The 24,836-nt window shown below is 45.4% G+C and overlaps 1 protein-coding gene across 1 annotated transcript in view; it reads left to right on the top strand.

Annotated features, from left to right (window-relative positions):
• Window positions 1-4,524: 4,524 nt before the first annotated feature.
• The window catches only part of LOC133354733 (tenascin-like), a 165,270-nt gene continuing 144,958 nt past the window's right edge, over window positions 4,525-24,836 (top strand). Inside the window, exon 1 of the mRNA XM_061571798.1 lies at window positions 4,525-4,712. The gene's annotated coding sequence lies outside the window, so the exon portion shown is untranslated. The remainder of the gene's footprint in view (window positions 4,713-24,836) is intronic.

Below are 24,836 nucleotides of genomic sequence, written 5' to 3'. Positions count from 1 at the left end.
GAGCTTGTTCCCACCCAACGTCTGCACCCCCCCCACCCCACGTGACAGTTCTGTACATTGTGGCCTCTGCCCCATTTGTTTTAAAAAGCTGTGTAAACAAATATGTAAAATACGCTGGATGGGGGAAATAGGGCGGTGCTTTGCAAACTGCATCTCCAATAAGTTGTAAAATAGTGGTTAGAAAACCAGCTTTTTTTCAGTTTAATTTGAAGTTTTATCGTGGTATGTCACATCAATTATGATCAGGTGACTTTTGAAATGACGTTAGCGATTTTCATTTGCAGCAGCAGCAATCGCTATCCATTTTGGTGCAGTTTGTAGGTCAATTGCGCTATGATCGTGCCTACCTGGGTATGATGCCTGGCCACGGCTAACACCAGTGAATCGGTGGCAATTGATATCTGAACCAGTTCTGACCCCCCCCCCCGATTCCTTCACCAACCCACACTGACCAGTGTGGTGAAGTATGGTTAAAACAAACCCCGCGATCGAGAAAAGCATGGGGATACAGCGTATTCAAACAGGGATGACAATTGGTTACGAAATTATATTAATCCGTGGGATGTAGTGCCAATTTTGAAATGCATCTCCAAGCTTTGTTCAAAAAGGCCAAGCCAATAATGGTATATTCATTTGCCTCTTAAAATCCAGACAGATTAAATAATGTCCTGTTCTTACAAAACACATTATCATCTCCCACCATCTTCAGCAATGCTTCCCTGCTGCGTCCCTTGTTCACTGAAGGGATTAAGCACGTTCGAATTATGCAATTTCCTGAGAGTTTTGCCCAGTCCACCCACTTAAAATGTGATGTCTTCAAATGCTTCGTCCGAATTGGCTTGCGGTGGATTTTTATGGTGCACGTGGCATTTCCTAAACCAGCCACTCTTGTAGTTTAAGTGTTTATTTTCCCCCACTTCAAATGTGAGCAGCTAAGTGTTCATCAATGTAATCGTCTTTCCTGGTAAATTGTGACCACATTGCAGACAATTAGAGATGTTTTTGTTTTTTAAACAGGCATCTGCTGGGGTCACTGACCACCTAAAAGAGATGCAGAGAGGACCCCTCAAAAAAGATCATTATATTTCACTGCACAGAGTTACGGGGGATTATAGACACTCCAGAAAGGTTGTTAAAATATTAGGTAGGTGGGTAGATATTCTAGCGTGGAAGTTGGAGCAATGGTGCAAGTTTCTTAACATTTTCTCACAAACTGTCTACCCAGCAGTATTCATGGATAGAACGCAGGTTCCGTGTCGTGGAAATAGCTGTGGGTGACCCCGCCTTCCCCACCTCTTACTAGACATCTGTTCAGCGTGGAAGAGTAGACCAAAAACACCCTTGAGGAGGAGGGGGGGGTGGAGCCGCTCTCTCCTACTCTGTGTAGTGGAGGAGATTTCTGCCAGCAGTGGTATGAGCAAGAATTTTCAGGGCTTGCACCTTGATGGAGTTTTTTTCAGGTGGATAGATTTGGTCTTGGATTTAGGGTCGAGCCATGGTGCATTATGTCCTTGGAAACGCAGTGCACCACAGACACATGGCACCATAATGTGAGCACGTTTATAGAGTAGATGTCATATTTAAGTGTTCTTGCGTGATGGGTTTTTGCACGGTTGCATTTTTTTTTCAACACACACATTAAACAAATATGTATCCTACAAATACGTCATGTATCCCTAAGCAGTTGACAAAAACGTACAATTTTAGAGTTAGGATAGGCATTTATTTGAGCAATTTCTTCGTCGAGGCTTCTGACCGCGAGGAACCCAGACAGCTGTGGTGGTGATCGTGAGCCGCGTGTGACCAACAACCCTGGAAATGTTGAATCGCCGAGAGCACGAGTGATTTAACGAGGGACGTGTCTAGATAGAAAGCATGGAGAGAGGGCCCTTTGTGAATCGGGGCCGTGGGCACAGCGTGCCAGCAGATCTTTTCTCATTTGTACCTCTGCGTGGTACACCAGTTGACAGTGCGGGCCATTCATTATTTATGTCGTCGGTTTTACGGTTCCAAAACACGAGCTCTGTCTCGTTGGCCGTGTCCAAACGTCCTCATGAATGAAACGTCGAAGTTGAAAGTGAAAAAGTGGTGATGTCTTCTCAATGGGGGTGGCGGGGGCAGAGAGAGAGTGACGTGCAGCCCAACTGAGCGGTTTGCCCTCAAACGGCATCGAAAACGTGTTCGTTTTTCAATACGATATCAGAAGAATTCTAGATTTGAATCTTTCGTGACTGCAAGGATTCATACTCTTAGTTTTTTCGGTAAAGTCACGTAGGTAAAAAATAAAATTAAAATTCATAATTTATTATTTTATTTTTAGTAATTTTAATTTCATTTTTTACCTACGTGACTTTACCGAAAAAAAGAAGAGGGAAACGTCCATAATAGAGATTTTTTTTGGGTGAGATCGCGTAAATATATTAATGTGTCGTTGAAACCCGCCACCACCCGACACAGCCAACTAGTAAGTTTTGTCACGTAAACAGAACGTGCCAATTCGTCACTAGTACAGCACACCGGTTGTGTGTTGGAGAGCCAAGCCACAACGTACTTGAGAGGTCGTCCCACCGCGGAGACGGAGTGATTAAAGCCGTTTCATGTGCTGGTGGCTACGCAGGATCGTGAGAGCTGGTGACGACTTTGGCGGGGGCGGGGGGGGATGCCTTCATCCAGCAGTGGACGGATCATGGCCGATGATGATTATAAACTGTTGGGCAGGTTTTCAATTCATTTTGCGGTGAGGAAAATGTCATTCGTTGAAATACATTTTTTTTTATGGGTAGGATGGGTGGAAATGTATCAAACTTAGCGGCGCAAAAATAAGTTTATTTGTTTGCGTGATAAATACCACACGTTTATAAGGCGAGTGGAGATGAGTTTTCGTTCGCAATAGGCCACGCTCGAAGACTTTCGTCCAATTCCAGACGGTTATTATCTTAATAAAACTGTACAAATGACGCGTAAATCGGAGCACGCGGTTGCAGTGACGCCAGTCGCAGTTGTTAAACGAAAATATTTTTTCTGGAAAGAAAAAAAACACTTGCACAATCTACGTTGCGGTTCAAACAATCAAGAGTTTATTTTGCTTCCCTCTTTAATGGCAACCCAGGATTATCAATCTGTTATTACGATCGTCGCATGGAAATGTTAGCTGTCAAACATGAAATTGCCCGTTACTTTTATCGTAACAAGCTGCAACCATCTTTTAATAACAAACACAATGTAAAATGTTGAGTTAAAGCTTTCGTGACTGTAGGGATTCATATTCTTGGTTCTTTCGGTAAAGTCACGTAGAAGGGAAATAAAATAATAATATAAATATAAAACAAAACAAATTCTGAAAGTTTTTATTATTTATATTATTTATATTTATATTATTTTATTATTTCCCTTCTACGTGACTTTACCGAAAGAACCAAGAATATAAACACAATGTACATATGGCACGAATCATTGGCGATATGTAAATCCGTATTGTTTTATAAAAAATATATATTCGAGTGAATTATGGTACGTCGCAAATTAATTGAATTCCCTTAAAAGGATAAATTTATGGCAAGAACCTAATTAAAACATTTGAAATGCAGCAGCATATTCGTATGATTTAGCAGACAAATAACAACGAATGCATGGTTGCAAGTAGAACTGCGACGTTCAGCTAATTAAGACATCTGTTGCTCTGCTGCTAATTGTCTTCACTCCACTCACTGGTGGTCGGTCACCTCCCTGTCACTCTTCTGTTGCTATTACCACGGTTGCCGTTCCCATGATAGCCAGTGGGTAAAAGTGATGACAATCGCAGCCAATTGAGGGAACGCCATCCCGATGGGCGCCTGGCAGCCGTGGTGATTGAGCAGTGAGGTTGTGAAGCGAGACGGATTATGGGTGGCGTTCATCGAGCAGTGGATGGAACATGGCTGACGGCGAAACGTAACAATGCCTGGACGAACACGACTTTGTTGGCGAAGGAAGAGGAACTCGCTGGGCAAGAAAGACGCAAGCGGATTGAGCCGGTGACTTTCGTTAAACTTGAGCGCATTGAATTTCGATTTAACGTCGTGAGAATTTTTTATTATGTTTTATTTTTATTATTTTATTATGTTTTATTTTTATTATTTTATTATGTTTTATTTTTATTATTTTATAATGTTTTATTTTTATTATTTTATTATTTCCATTCTACGTGACTTTACCGAAAGAACCAAGAAGAAGTTGAGCCCATTGCATTCGTTGAAATACCACGGCAGGCGGAAATGGGTGCAAGAGAGATTGATTGTGCCTTCTCATAGCACAGTTTTGCACTCGAGGGTCTGTTTAATCCCAGCCAAGGTTTTTTTACGGCAATTTGATTAATATTCGCGATGTATTCTACGTCACGAACCCACACGTTGAGCTGACCGTGACATCAGCGGTGTCTCGTTTCACTCCAGCGCAACGCGCTCTTAACCCCCCCCCCCTCACTCCCGCTACTCCCCCCTTTTTTTCAGCGGTCGACAAAACTTGAATTTCCGCGGCGCCCTGCCTGCATCCGCTTCTGTCCCTCGGAGCGGGAGGGAGCAAAGTGGATCGCACTCGCGTGCACCATCGGGTGCAACACTCACGCCTGTCCGTCCGTCACCGAGCCTCTCTGCGCCTGCCGGAGAAGATCGCTGACCGTGGACTCGGAACCCCACCACCCCCACCCCAACCCCACACACCTGGTCGCGACAAACGTGAGTCCAGAAACCTGTTCAATGCCACGGATGAGGGGCCGTTGCCCGAAACGTTGCCCAGTGTGTGTTTGTAATCTTCTTTTTTGCTCATATTTTTAAGCCACTGCTATGAACGGATGTGTTGCGTTTTTGTGATTCGCGCTTGTGCAGCGATGGCCAGCGGAGATTTCATAATTGTGTCGTTCTGCGGTAGACGAACGTTCGACGAACTTAAAACAAAACACAGCGCACTCTTTTATATAGTTCCCATCCTGCCGTAAATATCGTCGCACATTTATTTGACTTGAAAGTCGCTGTTCCTCCGCACCTTCTCATTTGATGGCTTTATCTGCCTGGACATGACATGTTTCTCCCCCCCCACCCCGCCGCTCTTGCTCGAGGTCGGCGCACGCCCCTCACCTATTATTGGGCGTCATAAATGTCTGTGTTTATCCAGGAATAACCTGACCTGAGCGGGAGCCTATATTCTGCGCTGTCCGCACAAGCACCCCATGTAGGGACACCGCCTGACGTAACCCTAGAAGAGTCACTCGCCGGGGCGTGCGGTGTGGGGACACCGGGGTCGTGACCTTAGCGTGCCTCTCCCCGTGGGTTGCGGATGCTTATCCAGCAGTTGAACGCGGTCATTTGACTGTAGCTGGTGGCGAGATGTTAACTCCCTCGCCTGGTATGCAGGAGGTCGTGGGTTCGATTCTCGACCCTGACGCCTGCTGCTGTATATTTGGAGTTTGCGAGTCTCTCTCTCTCATCATCATCACGGTGGCTAGGAGATGTTAACTCCCTCGCCTGGTATGCAGGAGGTCGTGGGTTCGATTCCGACCCTGACGCCTGCTGCTGTATATTTAGAGTTTGGATGTTCTTCCTCGTGGTCGTGTGGATCTTGCTCCGGGTCCTCCCGTTTTTTTTTTGCGCTCCACAATTAGAAACGCACGTTCAGATCATTTGGCCCGACATAAATGTCCACTTGATAAGCCGCTTCGTTGAGCTATCATTTGTGTCCAGGTCGCTTCTGAAAAAGAGCTACAGAGCTTAGTGGGCCTTAACTGGTAAAATAAAATAAAAAATAAAGTAGTTTAGTTTTAATAGCCGTGTGGCACCTGACGTCATGTTTAGACCTCGTGTGTCAGCCGTTGCAAAACGTGGGTTCAATTATTTCCCGACAATTTTACAAATGGGTGTAATAAATACAATTCAGACTTAATGGTTGTTTGTTAATCCACCCCTGGATAAAGGTCAGCCCATGCCTTGTCTGTCATGGGGGTTGTTTGATCGTTTCCGTGTGCTGCTGGCCACTGTGGGTCAGTTCAGATGTCCCTCGCCACTGATGTTAGCCGTGACTGGCAATTGAACTCGGGACGCCGCGTGTACTGACAACCCTACCACTCCTGCCACATTACAACTGGCTCGGGTGACATATTTGTGAAGTTTCAATGCACAAGATGCTGCCTGCAGAATGAACTCAACCGTGGCTGCATTTTTGCGACCTGTTTCGACACTCGTTAATTGCCTGAAAGAGTATACTCTTTGGTTCTTTCGGTAAAGTCACATAGGTATAAAATAAAATAAATTAAATCACGACGTTTCGATTGCAACACAAGCAATCATCATCAGCTGGGAAAACCACAGCAAGAATTTTTTTTGCTGAAGACTTCAAAGCTAGATTGCCTGAAAGAGTATTTATATCTTGAAAATCACAGAGCTTGGGAAATTGTTGGCACCAGCTCACCTCCTTGGCTGCTGCATATCTGCTTGTCTGTAGTTCCTTGCTCCTCTGCGTCACATCGTCTGTCTGCGAGATTGAGGGACAACTGCGTGTGTCACAAGTTGATATTACTCTTTGGTTCTTTCGGTAAAGTCACGTAGGTAGAAAAAATAATAGATCACGGCGTTTCGATCGCAACGCAAGCAATCGCCTCTATCTCTCCCACCTGAAGACGATTGCTTGTGTGGCGATCGAAACGTCGTGATCTATTCTTTTTTATACCTACGTGACTTTTCCAAAAGAACCACAGAGTATGGATTCCTGCAGTCACGAAAGCTTCAAATCAATTTGACATTATATTCTTGGTTCTTTCGGTAAAGTCACGTAGAAGTGAAATAATAAAAATAGAAGGGAAATAATGAAATAATAAAAATATTTTTCCATATTTTCTTATTTCCCTTCTACGTGACTTTACCGAAAGAACCAAGAAAATGAATCCCTGCAGTCACGAAAGCTCTAAATAAAATTCAATTTGACATGATTTATTTTCTCATTATTATTATTTACTTCAGCAGTTCGCTTCAATGTTGACGAGACGAGTGTTACTTTACGTGATTGTCTTGTTCCCCGCCGTGATAGCAGGTGCAGGCAGAGTGTCCCACGCTTGTGGTATTGAGTGTGGTTACTTTGACTCCTCTCCCCAGCGGCCTGAACCCAAATTGGCACGAAACCAAATGGAACTCAACGCTAAGGTGTAACTGGCAAAGCAAGCGTTGTATTGGCTATGCCCAGGAAACATGGAACGTTGGGCCGTGGTTTCAAACACATGCCAAAGTTGGCCCAAAGTTACATGTGGACTGGGTGTAACCCACTTTAGGGAAGAGAAGCGATGTCATTCTGAATGTGCGGAAAATGTTTTTTGGAGGCAGCAGTGTTTTCTGTATCGCTGTGTGGCTAGGAGACATGTTTGACTCAAACTGAGCAGCCTGAAATTTCAGTTGTTGAAATTTCAGCACAGGTGTCCGAAACGGACGCTCGGAATGTCGCGGCAAGAGAGCATGAGCAGTGCGGAAGTCCGGAAGAGAACTTGAGCGGTGAGTGCGGTCTTTGTCGTGCCAAAGAAGCTGTGCAGGATGGCGGAGGGCCGTTTTGCCGAGACACAGGCATTGAATAATAGCATACGACGTTTCGATTGCAACACAAGCAATCATCATCAGGTATAATGAAATAGCGACATAAAATTTAACCAGAAAACTATAGACAGACATATAAGCAGACAGATATCACCAAGATACATAGAGAGAGCAACACAGGTACAGAGAGGGGTGATCGTCTCTGTGGGGTGGCCTTTACCGAAAGAACCAAAGAATAATTCCTGCAGTCACGAAAGCTCCAAAATTAAGACAGGCATTGAAGTTGGTCTCCACGAATCCCGCGACCAGAGCAGATGTTGGGACACGTCGTGGAGGTCGTGTGTCAACTGCTGGACCTTGTTGGTGTTGGCTAGGTGGTGTGGTCGCATCAACGGCTCCGGCCAAGATGTCATCTTGATCCTGAATCTCTGCTCAGTGGAACACGCGTTATGATCACGAGCAATATGATCGCCAAAAGGGGGTGTCCAAGTGAGGTGGGATGTCCCATGAAATAACTTTGATGGAGTATTTTATTCTGCTTTGAGTGACATCCTTTTTGGGTGATCCGTGAGGTCTGATACATAACGGCGTAGACCCCCCCGCCTCGCCTCGAGTTTATTGGCCGTTGGGACAAGTAGAGTTAGGTCTGTCGTGCAAACACCACGGGAGTGATGGGGTCTTTGCCCTGGTATTTATTACTCTTTTGCAAGGTTATGGCTATCATCGCATCTTCTTGGTATGTGCTCATCAGGTGCAGCAAAAACGGACAAGGCTAAAGTATGCTGCCACGTGTGTGTCCATTGTTGACCTATCGCACCATCTCTTGAGATTAGCCCCAGAATTGAAAGGAAACTCCCTCGCCATTACGACCCCTTGGCTTGGCCATTAAAAAAAATAAAAATCGATGCGGCCACGTGGCTCGCAGATGTCATAGCGATCAGCTGGTACAGCCGATAACCTGAATTCCAATCCAGGCAGCCGCCTGCTGCTGAACCAGGTTATCAAGTATAGCGAGTTGATATTCTCAGCCTGGCAAGAAACATGGACTGCACAACAACAACCAAAACATTTCCAGTAAATTTGGTTGTGCCCTTCATTTGGCTAAATGCCAACTCTGAGAAAGAAAAAAAATCGGTTTTGATGGACATTATTCTGATGTGGCAGAGCGGATGGGCAAGTGCTGCCCTCTACCGTGTGGACCACTGGTCACTTGAAGGGATCTCAGATGTAGTTCCGTGATATCTGCTTCAATGGGCCGGTTTTTTTTGTTTTCATCACGCAAGGGTTTGCATTTATCTGCGAGATTTCCAAATGGATTTTTCTCGTCTCATGACGTGATGCCGATAGCGGCGATCAAAATAAAATATCATGCTTTGGTCCCGTGCGTGACTTTTGTGACTTCGCCCGAGGACGCATTACTCGCTGCCATAATGTGGGACGATTGACGTTTGTTGTTTTAAAGATCACCCGTTGTTGTGACACGAACCAAATAAGCTTTGAAACGGCAACAGTTTGCGTGACAAAGGTTCGATCCTATCTGTCCAGCATTTTTACTTCCAATGGTGTGCGTAATGTTATTTCTGCTAATAACCCAATTCACAGCGAATGCAGACCCATCTCTGAGGCCAAGCAGGGGTGAGCCTGGAAAGTACTTTGAAGGTTGAGCACCGTGCATAAAAGAGGAGGTGGTGTGGGCTGCTGCTGAGATACAGGGCACTGCAGCAAAATCTATTGTTGTGCTGCAAGACGCTCCCATATTTTTCTATCTACGTGGCTTTACCGAAAAATCCAAAGAATACGCTTCCACGTCTTTGCCTCTGGCTGCCGTCAACAGCCCGCACTGACGGGCATGGTAAAGTATGGTCATGTAAGCCCCGTGACCCCCTGAACAGTGTGTGGGAGGCCCCATTCATCAGTGAACTGTCAAAAGGGCTGTACAGGCACATGTAAGTTTTTTTAGCACGGCTTGCGTCGCCGAAAGGGAAGATGCGTGTAATTTCATCAGTCAGCTGCCTAAGTGGCGTAAATCACATGACGTCTTCTTCTATATTTGAAGTAGACGTCATGTGATTTTTTTTTCTTCAGATAGGGCAGGTTTACAGGGCTTGGTCGTGTTTCAAAAAAAATATAGACACTCGTAAAACTTTGCTTTTGAGAAGCGTCGTTTCGTCAAATGGGGCTGTGTTGGGTTTTACAGTCGATAATGTTTGGCCGAATATCCATAAACCTATTGCTTGAAGTGTTACGAGCGATTTGAAGCTGTGTAACGCTAGAAACCGTGTCTAAAAGAAAAAAGACGCGTAAGGCATTGGCTCTTTCTTCCTCACGACAACTGCCGTGGTGGTAAACTTGGATGATAGATTCGTGGAAGAATTTTATCTTTGGGAACCCTGTTTTTTTATTCTCTCAGTAAGAGAACTACATTTCCCGTGCTGCTTGCGTGCCATTCGTACGAGGAAATCCTTTTGCAAATCCATCAAAGATTTAAAACCCCAAGTGTTTTTTTTTCCATCATCATCATTTTGAAACAAAAATTCGACAAACTGAACACAAGACTTTATCTTTCTATCATTGGCATAGGACCTCTTTACTTCTCTGCTGAAAAAAGGGCACCGCGTTAATTTGAAGAATAAAATCCATATGATTGACAATTCCGCCATTTAATTACTAGCTGAAATCTGGATTATATAACCAATAATTGTGTCCTAAACAAAAGGGCACTGTTAATTGAAACAATAAAAAATACACATAAAACCCATATTATTGTCAATACACCCATCACTTTAACACTAATTAATCTCCTTGCCAAGAGCGTTCTGCCACTTTGGGGCTGACATGTGTTTCAGACTGCCAGCGTGCTATTGGCAATGCCCCCACCACTTTATTACTAATTATGTATCGTCGCCTCGGGCTGGCTGTCCGGCCATGATTGGAATTTGGGTTATTCTTCCAATAATTACGAATATTGTAGAAGCGCCTATCCCTATTCTGTGGGGCCATATGTCTGCTTGGAGGGTAGACGGATGGTTTGTGGAGCGGTGCTCAAGATGGGGGAGGGGGCTCAGGGGAGTGGCTATTGTGAATAAATGTACATGGGCCTCCCCACGCCATGCAAGTCTTGAGGAGCAGTTGTTGTGCCATACTCCGCCACCCTGATCAATGTGGGTTGGTGAAGCCTGGGAGCATTGACGTGGGGACATGGAAGAGCAGTACAAACAAGAGATTTGTTTTTATGAACTGTCCTCTGCTGCTCAACCACGTCGCCACGCTTGGGTAACGGGTGCAATAGGTCCTCATTATACCAGTGTAAAATAATACTGTTTGCATTTGCCCTAAATCTCACCCTCGTTACACACTCCGTGTGGTATTTCTCAGTTAAGACTGTAATGGCCTGCAAAAACTACAGATGTGTTTAACCGATAAGTGAATTGTCGTTGCATAGCAATGTGAAGACGTATAATAGCTGTGTAAAAAAAAAATCTAGCTGGAAAGTGCAGCCAGGGACCTCTGGAATGGGGCCACCCCTCCCCACTTTGCCTTACAGAAAGGAAAATTATTTTTTTTTAAATATTTGCGTTTTTTCTCTCAGCACGTCACTGCGCTGTAAACGCGTCGAACTTTGGCTCCCCAACGCGATTTGAGTATTTTTTAATGTTTCTTGGGCGAAACCTCACCCTCCCCCCCCAAACCCACCCCCAAGATGACCCCTAATTCAGAGCAGAGCTGAGCAACTGTCAGGGTTGCTTCGCGGCAGTGTCGGGTCACAGGTGATCACTGGCTGAGACGTCAACAAGGCAATGGAAGCCACGCGGCTCGGTGAACAGCAACGCTGCCGAGCGGCGGAGTCTTGCGGCTAAGCAGCGCGCACGTGCCGGGGTTGGATGGTCGAGGCCGCTCACGGGCTTTCGCGAGCGATTTGTCACGGCGAGCTTGGCAGCGAGTCGATGGAAGAACAGGGTGCGGGAATTGACTCGGATAGTTCGACAAATACATGACCCTTCGATAGCCTTTGATGAAATACTTGAGCGGATATATTATTAATTTTTTATCCCTGGCCAAGTTGGTTTGAGTGTATCAAGATGTTTGTTGTTGTCGGCCTGCAACTTCCCCACTGTTGGGAAAAAATCACGACGTTTCGATCGCAACACAAGCGACCTTCATCAGGTGGCACCGATACAGCAGCTCGATCATGTGAGCCTTCTTGTCTCGTAGTCTGTTAAAAGCTCTAACAGATGTGTTAAACCCTTCCCCGTAGAGGTGGTTCAATCTTGAGAACACTGCCATGTTGATCCTGTCCAGCAGCAACTCTCTGAACACTGTAATTGCATCTCTTCTGCTGTTGACGGTGTTTACGATATATATCTTGAATTCGATTTAAAATATTTGGTGTTTTTTGCTGTTGGTGGTTGGTCGTGACAGACGGCAAAGTGCCCACGTTTGACATTTATTCCAGCCGAGAAGGAAAAATGTGGTGAACTTGTGAATCTTAATGCACAAAGCAAAATATGAATGATGATCCTCATAATAATAATGTAGAGCGATTCGTCAATCTGCTGTTGGAAGACAACTTCACCATGCTGATCAATACGGGTTGTTAAAGCGGAGAGTTTCAGGACCGGTTCAGATGTCACTTGTCACTGATTTTTCACTGACTGGGACTCAAACTCAGGTTTGCCGAGATCACAGCACCGTGCACTGGCCACAGCACCACCAACTCCAGTGAAAATGAAATCAATAAATAATTATCGTCAAAGCTGCTAAATTGTAACGGCTTTTTTAAATGGCGATGAGATTCATATTACTTTTCCATGCACTTTAAATATTTAACATATTTTACTTTTATTACGGATTTTTTTTTAAGTCAGATTGCTGCTTTGGAAAAAAAATACATTTTCTCGTCGCGTGTTTTAAGTCACGCTATAAATCTCAAAGAGCAATTCTGGCAACCCAACGGCATGTTTCTATTGCCCTCGTACCCTTTTTTTAAATCCTTTATATTAAGTTCACTTGCTTGCTTGCGTGCGCGCTTACGACCGTGCAAATCTTTCGGTCGTTTTTTAACCCACTTCCCGTGATCCAATCGAGCTGACATTTTGCACACAGACTCGTTGTGCGTGACAATTTCTTTTCGTGAAATTTTTTTTCCAAATTTTTGCACTTTTTAGGAAAAAAATTACAATATTTTATTACCAATTGCTTAATGGTGGCAGGCAATCATCTGACCCATAGGTGGCAGCCATCTCAAGCCAGAGGACGAGAGGACTCTAGCAGCCACGCATATAAAGGATTTATAGTGAAAAACTTTGTTTTTACGGGTTAACTTTTTTACCTTTGTGATTTTGACAATGCAGAATGGAGGCATGGTGAATATTTTAATATTTCCAGGGGCAATCAGAGCTCCCCACCTTCACACAAACACCTTAAACAAGTGTGCCTTAATGGTGCGTTAAAACATTTCTAAACAAATTAAGAGGCAATTATGAATTGATGAGTCTCAAAATGCAATTTCAGGTGGCTCTTTGCGTTGGAATTATTGACCGAGTTCCATGAATGTGTGTTTGGCTTCATGTGGGAGAAAAAGTGCGCAGAGAAAACCCACCACAAGTCCCGACCTCGCATCCCAATGCCAACAACACCAGGTCGGATCTCGGAGTTACCCATCCAGGTCCTAACTAGGCTCAAGTATGCTTAGCTTAATGTAAGCAGGAAAACTCGGTGCCAGTTGCAACTTCAAAATTATCAACGTGTGGTGTGTATCCTGTTTAAAACATGGTCAAGTTTCATATCATTTGTATCGCATACATAAATCGTTTATTCACACACTCGCACTCAAGTGAGTCACATGATTAAAAAAGTAGGGGGGAAAGGTGGTAACGACTGCAACGCATTGCCAAAGGGTGGATTGCTGATACTCAGGAATATATATTTTAACATAATTCCTAAGCTCGGTATTATATGTGTCCAAATACCGAAATCCGGCAAAGTCAATTGCTTCGACCTCCTTGCCATGACACAAAAAAGTTGCCCCGATAAATCCTCACTCGCCTGGACTAAATGACAATTAGGCTCGGAGGTAACCGGCAGCTCCGTTAGTTTAGGGGTCCATTTCATGAATGAGTAAAGCCAGATTGACTTAAGCCTCTTGGACCTTCCTTGGGATTGCACGCAAGGCAATGAGCCAACATGCCGCGCAAAACTCCCACCTGTACGTGTGTCCTTGGCTCGCGCTGAGAGACGCGCCCAGGGCCAGCGCAAGCGATTCTACAGCACGGCGTGTGTACGCACGTGCAAAAATGTTCCCGGACAATATTCTTGGCTTGGGAAATCGCGTACATGTTACTTCTCTTTCGGCTGGTTTAGTACTCAAACTCCAGTCCTCGCCTGCCCCCCCCCCCACGCTGCTCAGCTGTCCAGGGCATCATCCGCTGGCCGTTGTATTTGCATGCACAAGTTGCACGTGTGTGTGTGTGTGTTGATGGCTGAGTCAAGTAGCCTCCATGCCCAGACACCACATGCCTAAGCAGCTTTTGTTCGGCCGGATAGAGGGGGCTAAAAGGGCGTGGCACGGGCTAGAGAAGAGATGGAGTGATGTGGTACAAGAGGAAGTGGAGCTGAGTGGACTTGCCGATGACCGCTACCAGCGGTGTCAAGATCGGCCTCTGTGGAGGATGCTCGCCCTCCAGCAACAACGGAGGTTAGAGGAGGGATGCTCACAATAATAAGCGGAGCGCCGGGGGGCTAGAACACAGCAAGTTGGCACAGTAGGCAGCATAGATAGTGGATCGGCCAGTCATCTCAGACAGTGAACCCTTGACACCCCGGTCTGTCCCGTGACCTCCTGCAAGCGGGCGTTTGACACTTCACGTGGCCTTAAAGTGCACTTAGGCTGGCACAAGCGCCGTGGTTACGTCACCACCACTTAGTGGCGAATGGCAGTTGCTGTTATTGATGTACTCAATTCAAGATAATTTTTGAGAAGATGATGATAGGGCAATGTCAATGGTGATGTCACCACAAGTCGCCATCTCTTCCTTTCGTTTTGCCAGATCGCTCGGCGGTTACACAGCGGCCTTATCCTTTTCAGGACCTTTCTTTACATGTTTTCTGATCACCATCATCCACATCTAGGACTTCAGTTGACAATTTTCTGCCCTAAACCAGTGTTGTAAATTCCACATCTCAATTCCGATGGGCGAAGCCAAAAGCCGCAACCGTTTTATATGTTCTTCGAATTGTACTGATTTTATCCATCTTGGAAAATGTAAGCGGTTGAGTTGACCCTGACCCAAATTCTAACCGGCAATGTTCGCATCGTGATTCCTTTGTTTTAACCACAGCAGCCTGGTGAATTGTGTGATGCATACGTGCATAATGATAAACAATGAGTAACATTTTGGTATTTACACCGTTCTTAGAGCACAGAGCAATTAAATCAGTGGCCGATCCAAGAGTGAAGTGATGGGGCCAATGCTCCCCCCACCCTCCACCTTGAGAGGCTGAACATTGTAATTTAATTGATGCTTACCAGGAAAAAATACCTTTTCTCAGATGGGCGCGCCGTATTATGCCAAGTCGGGGGCGGTGTTGCCACGTGTTTCTTTTTTTTCTACCCAATTATAGTCATTTTGTCAAAGTTTGAAGGCCACGTGTTATCAGGCAGTTCAGTCGCAATAACTTAAGACGCGACCGTAGGGGTGTGGCACAAGTCCACGTAGCGTAACTCCTAGGCCACACCCGTGGCAGTGCCCCCCCCCCCCAACTCCCCCCCCACCCCAGACCCCCTTCCACCACCATCCCGAGGAACTTTTTAATTCTGCTGCACACAAATGGGTTGTGCGCCGCCAACGCCAGACCAGAACGGGACTGGACATTTCAAAAGTGGTCACGTTCAACTCCCGGAAAGTTAAAGCTACCATTGGCTAATATCCAAAAGGGGTAATCACCTTGGGTCTGAGTGAAGCCTGGGGAGAGGTTCTTGACTCCGTTGTTCAAAAGCTGATCTGTACTGCTCCAGCTCCTGCCAATTGTATCAATTGTTGACCCAGGAGGGTATCGATGAAGAGTCTCGGAGGTTTTTTTTTTTTGGCGGGGAGAACGGGTGGAAGATTCTGCGTCATTGGTATATTTGGCCAATATCATTAAAAGGGGCGTTTGGCTTCGCGGAGGTGTCGAACCGGAGAACCCAAAGGAAAAGCCACTACACGCACGAGGTGGTGACACGCACGCCCATTCCATTGCCCCTTCGCATTGCAGCACCTAAAACATCGGGCAAGCCCTGGTGGTCATCCGTCCACGAACTACAGTGAATCCTGCTTTGCCCGTGATATTTTAATGATTATGATAAGGGTGCATTTCGGGTGATCCTCGGCCATCAGCGTTTCATATTTCATAAAGGGGGTATGTGGAGACCTAGTTAAGACCACCATCATTGCTTGCTGCAAATTATCTCTCATATGGCCAATTAATTCATAAATGTTCAAGCACTTCAATAATTAACATGGGAATAGACCAGCGGAGTGCATGCGCTGCCACTTACAGTATGGTCTCCCAGTGATCACAGCAGAACACTGTGTACATATCTAACTAGTGTGTGTGTACATGCACATTGAAGAGATTATTATAATGTGTTTGCAATTTTGAACACTTAACTTCCACAATGCAATTGGCAGATGACCAGATTGCCCTAAATGTGTCTGATCTCGCTGGATCTCCAAAAGCTAAGCAGGCTTTGAGCCCGCCTAATAGTTGGATGGGTCACCAAAATGGCTTGCCAGGTCTCACAGGCATAGAGGCCTGTGAGGTGGCCAGGAGATGGCAGTGCCGAATGTCACCACCTCATATGCATAATGGATTTCTCCTGGTTCTCTGGTTTTATCCCACAATACCAAACTCTGAATATTGACGTTAGCCAAACATTACATTACATTGCAAGAAAAGAAAAAAAACGGCCCAGAGATTCCGTGAGGCTTTCCTGGAGGAGAATTAAGGCCATTGGTGTTGGTGAGTGCTTAGCACCTGGATAGGGCGAAGGTTCAAGTTCAGCCCTCACTCTGACGTTCAAGTGAGGCTCCCCAGCCCTAGATTTAATTTGGATGTTTGGCACCGTTACAAAAATTATTGGAATAATAATAATTTGGTCTTCCATTGCGAATTAAAATATGCCGTAAACATGCTCTATTGCTGCACGTGTGTGTGTTAAATGTGTGCAGCTGGCGCAAAATGCCCCATGGACAATTTCTAAATAAATTGCAAAATATTCTGTTCCGGGGTGGGGAGGGGGAATTCTATAATTTAAAAACCGTACCACGCTAACCATTGATTTATCGAAAGATGTTGACCACGTGTGCACCATTAGTAGTGCTCGCAAAACTTGTACGATGGAAAGCCATACATTAGCAGGTATTGAAAGAATTCCCTCCCAAAACTACAAGTTTGTTTCTTTTTGAGATGGTGGCACGATCTAACACCTGCAACGCAGACAAAAAACCTTCATATGAGTGGTTGGTTGTAACTGCATGGTGGAGGCATCGGTTGACGGCGAGATTTCAATATTTTTCAAACATCCGTCATCATGCGAATCCTCATGTATTTTCTTTTTTATCATAATGCCATTTGTAAGACGCACAATATTTTACGGACATCAATTACCGTACAACAATAGGTTTTACCTATTCAAGGATTCCTGTCTGCATTAACCAGTTTCAAAGACAATGCATATAATATCAGAGCATGCTTTCTGTTTGCATGTTCACCACAAATACGTGTGGTTAATGCAGACATGATTCGTTGCAAGAGGTTTCAGTTTGGTGTTTTAACACCTTGACACCTGTTTTATTGCCAGAAAGGGTTAAACCTATTGTTATATTTGAATAATGGCAAGAAAGTTCCCATATTTTAAATGACCGCAACTCTGAGACGCCGGGAGCCAAGGTCGGTGGAGCTGGAGAGCCAGGCGAGGATGGTGGGGGCCTTTTAAGTGTCTCTTAGAAGTCGGTGCAGATTAAACACCGCCGCCGCTGCTGTTTATGTGAAGCCATCACGAACACCCACTGCAGTGCCACGACTGCCTGGCAGAGAGCGGCTGGCGGCAGGAATGGAGGGCCAAAATCATCACCAACACCAGTTCCTTATCGAGGATCCTACAGGTCTATTCACCTCGCTTCACCCTGCCACGCAGTCTGTGTGGGCCTTCAAAGCTGTTTCTGGTGTGGACCAATCAGTTTCAAAGACAAGGCATATATTATCAGAGCATTTTTGTGTGTGCATGTGGTTAACGCAGACAGGAGTCATTGAATAAGGATTCTATTTGGTGTTTTAACATCTTGACACCTGTTTTATTACAAGAAATGGTAAAACCTATTGTTATATTATAGTGTGGACCTTGCTGAACAGGTTGTCAACAGGGTGATGTCTCTCTATGCAGCCAAGATCCACCCTCTGGGGTCTTCATGACAACCCACGCTGCAGCTGCGGTCTCGTACAAACAGTGTCGCGTGTTGTTGCTGCTGACTGTCCACCGATTAAGTTCCACACGTGGCCACCAAGGACGCGGACCCATGGCACGGCGATTACGCACTCGCTGAATGAAAAATAAATGTGAAGTGGGATGGCGGATCCATCATCATCATGACCATCATCATTACACCGCTGGTCGTGTATTCACAAGTGTTTTTTTAATCTCCATTAGTCCACTTTTAACTCGAGAATGCCTTCCTGTTTACGCGGCCGTATGAGTTTCATACTCGATAAAAAAATCATGTTTTTCCAGAGTTGACATTCCAATGTGCTGTTAGGTTTTATTTCTCCCCATTTAATAAAAAATACCATGATTCATAATTAGTTCATTTTGGGTTAGATTGTGTAGGTACAATGTAACATTTTGATCTGCATTTGTACTAATAATAATACCATCTGTTTACTCAGCTGAGCCTCGCTTAGTCTCAGGAACTCTTTCTTTAAGAAGGGTCCTGATTTCGGATAGTTGGCCAATGTCACGAATGAGTAACGTGCAATAATCGTTGACGAGTGTTTGACTTCATGTGATAGGAAACCAAAAATGCCCACACCTACGAAGAGACAACGCAAACGTGGTCCTCAAGACGAGCTCTTGGAACTGCTCTCCCGTACCGCCCTCTCCTGGCCACCTTTGCCGTCAAGTTCGTTTGCGAGTTTTAGAAAATCTCTGCACGATCCACCGACCCATGCGACTGAAATCCCTGGATCGTAGCGGCTTTCCGCCACACCCGGATTGTATTGCAAAGGGAATAGCAAAAATGAAATGAACAACATGGGCATGTTTAACCTTAGAGAAACTGTTGGCGGCTTAGAACAACACCGCAAAGGTTTCGCTTGTTAAAAAGCAATCGACGTTCAGAAGGTTCCCACAGCTTTTCATAAATTACACCGTGCATCGGCTCATCATCCCCAGGGGTCGATAACATGAGAACCACTTCTGTGTATCGAAAGACTGCAGCGGTTGACCCATGGGAGCGAGTGGCGAGTGACCCCCCCCCCCCGCCATAGGAATGTAGAATTTCCGCGTCGGATATCAAGAACACCCGGCGTTTATTTGAACTTGGAACCGTTGAGACTTTTTGCCATATGTAATGATGCTGTGTGTGGGTGTGTGAGTGGGTGGGTGGGGGTCGTGTGTGTGTAAATGCGTGTTTATAAAAAGCATTTGTCCGTGCGTGCGTGTGCGTCCGTGCGTGCGTGTGCCCATGACTCCAACTTTTCAGAGGAACGTTTTCAATGTGCCTCCTCCTCCTTGCAGTTTGACATTTCCACCCCCCCGCCTCCCCCAAACGCCGCGTCTCCGCTGCTATTGTCATTAGCACAACCACATGCACACCGGAGGGGGGTGGTGGGACCCCCACTGCACACACTGCAATAAAAACATATGTTTGGCATCGAGAATCAGCGAGGCATCTCGGGTCGAGTGTGACATTTGCGCGTTTTGCGTGCGCGCGGGCGATAATGCGTGCAAAATATATTTGGTCCTGAGACCGCGTGGAGGTTTAGATGGTGGGAGTGGGGAGGGCTGGTGCCCCCCCCACCCCTTCCCCCCTCCCTCCCCCCAAGCAGTTTCCATCCTCGAACATCTGCCGCCAGATCTGAGAGCCACTCACCCTTTCAATTATCAGCAAGTTCTTCGTCTCGATTTAAAGCTTTCGTGACTGCAGGGATTCATCTTCTTGGTTCTTTCGGTAAAGTCACGTAGAATGGAAATAATAAAATAATAAAAATTCAACATATTTTATTATGCTTTATTTTTATTACTTCATTATTTCCATTCTACGTGGCTTTACCGAAAGAACCAAGAAGATGAAGTTCTTCGTCATTTATCGATAGCTGCAACTTTTTCCGATGGCTAGAGAGTGTTATGATGGTGATGTATTTGGCGGTGAATGGTGTTGCTTGTACGGCTGAATCTTGCCTGTTCAGGGAATAGCGTGCTCATCTTGATAGATTTATATATATATATATCTCTTTGTTTTCTAAGTTGCATTCCATTTGTGCTATCGGTGTCGTGTCACGGGGTGAGGGAAGTTTCGTTTTGGAGCAGTGCATACACCCCTGTGTTAACACATGGTCTGCGGAAGCAGATCTCACAGAACCACTTCTCAATTGACTTCAAAAGGCCTATTTAATGCGTGCCTGGGAAATATCCACAAAGGCCCCGCAACGGTTGTTTGTTGGATTTTAATCGAGCTGAACATGATTCGTGAATAATTTCTGTTTGGGTAAGATCGTGTAGGTATAACGTCAGTTTTTCGTTATAACTGCCAGAGTCAATAAAATAACAATTTTGACAATTTTCAATCTGGTTTTGGCAGCATCAAGTAAAAGTAATCCCCCGCTGAGATGAACAATTGAGGCGGTGCTCATCCCCGTTTACAGCCCAGGGACAGTGGTGGAAATTCCTCATTCCTACGGCGGGGACGAATCCATCTAAAGCAGTGGCTCTTAACCTGGAGGTGCACGCATCCCCTGGGAGTGCGTGATGCCCTTCCTGGGGTACGAGACATGGCCAATTTGTTTTTGAAAGTAATTGATCGAAACATAAATTAAGCACGGGCACATACGTACAACTACTTTGTTTCATCAAACCCTATGTATTTATTAACATTATACATGTATTAACATTCCCATGTTTTAACGATTGAGACCCAAACAGGTGCAAGGCTGCAGTTAAAGGGTTTAAGAACCACTTATCTAGAGGATGACCACTATTATTCTCCACAAAAGTAGTACTGATGTTATGCAACCACCACACGGATGATGGGCTGAGTCAAACCCGCCCCCCCGTAACCAGAATGCGAGCCGCTTGTCGAGACACCTGGCTGGGTAACTGATGATGCTGCTGCAAAAAAAAATCTGCAGCAAATTGTTCTGCCTGCACACAATGCTCGCCCGGGACAAACGCAACGCGCCTGTGTGTGTGTGTGGGTCGGCTCCGAACGTGGTCGCCAAGTGGAATTGAAACAGACATAAATAAACTCGAACTATCGGATGCAGGCAGGAGGCAACTACGAGTGAACTGTTGCGGAAAGCTTGCTATTTGCTCTGTACACGTGCCAAGCTCTGCGTGTGTATTTCGAGTGTCCTCAAATGCGCGTGGGCATGCATGGGAAAGTGTGTGTGTGTGTGAACGGTCGTGTGGCGATTAGCGCGATTCGCTACAAAGCCGGCGACCCGAGTTCGATTCCTGCTCACGGCCTACACCGGTGACGATTATCTGAACCGGTCGTGAGCCTCCCTTAGGTCGACTCAGCATCAGATGAGCAACCGCTGCGCTGTGTAAACATCGCCACTCGGGAGACAAAGGTGGCTGGGCGTGGTGCTGGCCACTCACCCCCTCGTGTGCCGTGCTGGCCTTCATAGGTGCTCGCTAACAGCACTTGCCCCAACAGTCTTTTCAGGCTATACGGGGGATCTTTGTTTTTTGTCTTTGCGTACAAGTGCACCTGGCCTGGCACCGGCGCCGTGGTGACGTCACCGTCACTTAGTAGCGAATGGCGGCTTTAGGCGCGTGTGCACGGGGTGTGTGTACTGCAATACATTTTCTCAGATGGCTCTTGAATAAAAGAAGCGGCACATTTTTGTGTTTTCCAGTTGAGGCGACTCGGGTTTTCAGACGTTGGCTTGGGCACGAGAGAATTGCTTCATGTTGTGTAACAAGTGAACATAAGACACGTGCCAACTAAGTAATAACTCCACCAATCATAACCGTAAACCCCAGGCACAATGCTTTCATGATCAGCGCGAAAAGCTTGGCTTTCTCAAATTTAATTTTAACCCCAATGTTGACTTAAAATAACCTCGGTATGGTTTCCCATGTTCTAACAGTACCGCGGGCAGTGTATTAACTGTTGTGCATGCTTTTTGCGGGCGTATGCGGTGGGAGCATTAGGTATAAGCCAACTAAGCAACATCTAAGGGCCTCAAAGACTTCAAGCGACCCGAATTAATGATTTAAAAAATTAAGGATAAACCAAATCGAACTCGTATGCTTCAAAAAATATCTACCAAAGCTCATAATTATCATATGATTATTGCATGCATTTTAATCGCTGTCAGTCTTTTTGTGTGTGTGTGTGTATTTCAAGCGATTACTATGGTTGTAAAAAAAAATAAACTCAACACAATTGTCAATAACATTGTGGCCTTAAAAAATTGGGGGGGGGGGAATTGGGGGGAAATATCTGACGTTTCGGGCAATGACCCTTCTTTACAGTGCATGAAGTAACATCAAATCATTTGTTCAATACCGAATGAAAGCCTTCGGCCATGTGGAGCTTTTGTTTGACCACGCTTATCACCACACGAGTCAGTGCGGGTCAGATCTCACTTGCTGCCGACGTTAACGTCACTGTTTCACACAACCGCCATGGAGTTCAGTTATGCGGTGTGTCCATTATAGAGCGGATGTCATGGGATGTACCCACAAAACAGTTTTGTTTAGGTCCCACCGGTGGACTCGTACCAGCGCTGCGTGTGTGTATGTTTAGGTGAAAAAAAATCTTGCAAGCTTTTACTCGTGCTAAAAAAGGGGGTGTTCACGTGCAGAATGGGACTCAGGATTTTATGGGATTTTTTTCTTCTTGAAAATTTACGAGGACATTTTTTTTATGTTGTTGCCTTCCTGACTGCCGCCATCGGTGAAACTCGCCAAATTATAAATGCGCACGTCTTGACCTCTTTCTTTCAAACGAGCACCCATTAAATGCAACCCATTACAATTAAAGCATTCACGAACTAAACATCTCTAATTGTTTAATCGTTTGCGGCCACCGCAGATTTGTTGCATGTGTTGGAGATATCGGCCGTGCTCACTCATTCAATAATTTTATTCAGCAGTCTCCAGTGTCTTCTTGGTTCTTTCGGTAAAGTCACGTAGAATTGAAATAATAAAATAATAAAAATAAAACATAATAAAATAATTTTCTGAATTCATTCAGACTCTGTCTCCTCGACAGACCTGTTCTCCACCTGAAGACGGCTGCTTGCGTCGTGAGAATTGTATTTTATTATGTTTTATTTTTATTATTTTATTATTTCAATTCTACGTGACTTTACCGAAAAAAACCAAGAAGATGAATCCCTGCAGTCACGAAAGCTTTAAATCGAAATTTAGTCTCCATTGTCTCTGCAATATTCTCTGGATTATAAGACCCCCCCCCCACACACCGCACCTCCCTTGTATTTTAAAGCAAAAGTTTGCGGTGCCTCCTACAATGCCGAGAACATATTATTGGCAAAATCTGCACTGGTTTATATCGTCCCGGTCTCATCGGCAGTCAAGCTTCACTGCCGGTTTGGCAGATGTTATTTTTCACAGCACTCCTTCTTACACAACAGTGCCCTGTTAGCAAATATATATTTTATTAAATACATCTCTTTATACGGGCCATTGTGAAGCATTTCTAGGTTACAAAATGAATAAGCCTACAACTGTTCTTTAATTTCCCCGAATACAAAAAAATATGTTCAGCCGATCGCTACAGTGGTCTGGTATGGGTGACATCCATCAGCAATGGGGGGACAAAGGCAGTCAGAGATGGGCATGGTGATGCCCCCCCTGTACGCCTGCAAGTTCCGTGCAAGCCTCAAAAGCTTCTCTCTAACAGCACTTGGACTAACAATTCATACTTTTGTCCTTGTACACATGTACAATCAATTGTGATGCTATGTCCACTATTAAAGTTTAAACTCCACGCGCTCAAGAATGAGGAGGGTCGTGAAGGGCACAAGCCCTTGTCGGCATCTCCTCGAGAACAATCAAGCGATCATCTCTGAAGAACCAATTCTCAATGCCTTCGCCTCTGCTTTGGCCTCAACAGCCATTGCATGGTGGCCTCGAAGGCCTCCCGTCGTAACACGCACTTCACCAGCCCTCCCCGCGGGCTCTCCGATCTTAATAGCTCCGCTCGGCAACAGGCGTCGTATCTGTCTGTCGGAAAGAATTATGCACTTTTGGCTGTCACTCAATGTAATGAATGCCCTTTGTTGTGGTGGTGGGGGGGGGGGTAACGGAAGGGGGGGCGGTGGGTTTCACTGGTAAAGGTTGGCGCGCTGTATGTGGTGATGGAAAATGGGGGGGGGGGGCACTCTTGTACTTGGTCCAATTGTTACAGTTAATGCTGAAGAGTCGCAATCATTTTTGATGTTGATTGTATTTTTTTGTAAATGCTGCCGCGGTGTAATGGCCATCCCACCGGGCATTCAGACCGGATGTCGCCGCTTTGGATCTCCCAGCACGGCAAGCGTAAACAACGGTGCAAGTGTCTTTAAATCACACCAGCACCCCCTCCCCCACCTTCCCAAAACCTCTATCCCTCCAGCAGTATGCATGGGTACAACCACAGTTAAGTCAATCAGCTGGTCACGTGTGGTGGGGTCAAGTGTGGGTATTTTCGCCTCTTCTAAGACGATTTGCCTGGTGTGCAAGAGAATGCCAAAATACCTTCTTAGATCTAATAGTTGAGGTCCTTCCGCCAGCATTGGGCCTAGCGAGCAATTGCAGGGCTGCATATTTTTCCTTTTCCAATCTTTGAATGGTCTTTGAAACGCGATGTACTGTGCTTATTTATATACTCAAGAATGTCTTGCCGAGTCATCACCTTTCTGCAAACCCGCGCTGCACACTAGATTAATAGGGTAGATACACACACTTTGGGGCAATATGTATTTACATTATAGCGCTTGCAGGAGAAGCGGTGATTTATTTGACCAGAGTTGCGTGCGTGCGACGGGTCTCGTTATTGCTGCCTTGGGATTTCTAAGGAA

This window comes from Lethenteron reissneri, chromosome 48 (assembly GCF_015708825.2).
Source record: "Lethenteron reissneri isolate LAM-NWPU_2019-01 chromosome 48, ASM1570882v1, whole genome shotgun sequence".
NCBI lineage: Eukaryota > Metazoa > Chordata > Hyperoartia > Petromyzontiformes > Petromyzontidae > Lethenteron > Lethenteron reissneri.
The sequence above is the reverse complement of the archived record's forward strand: the minus strand, read 5'-3'. Positions and strand labels throughout refer to the sequence as shown.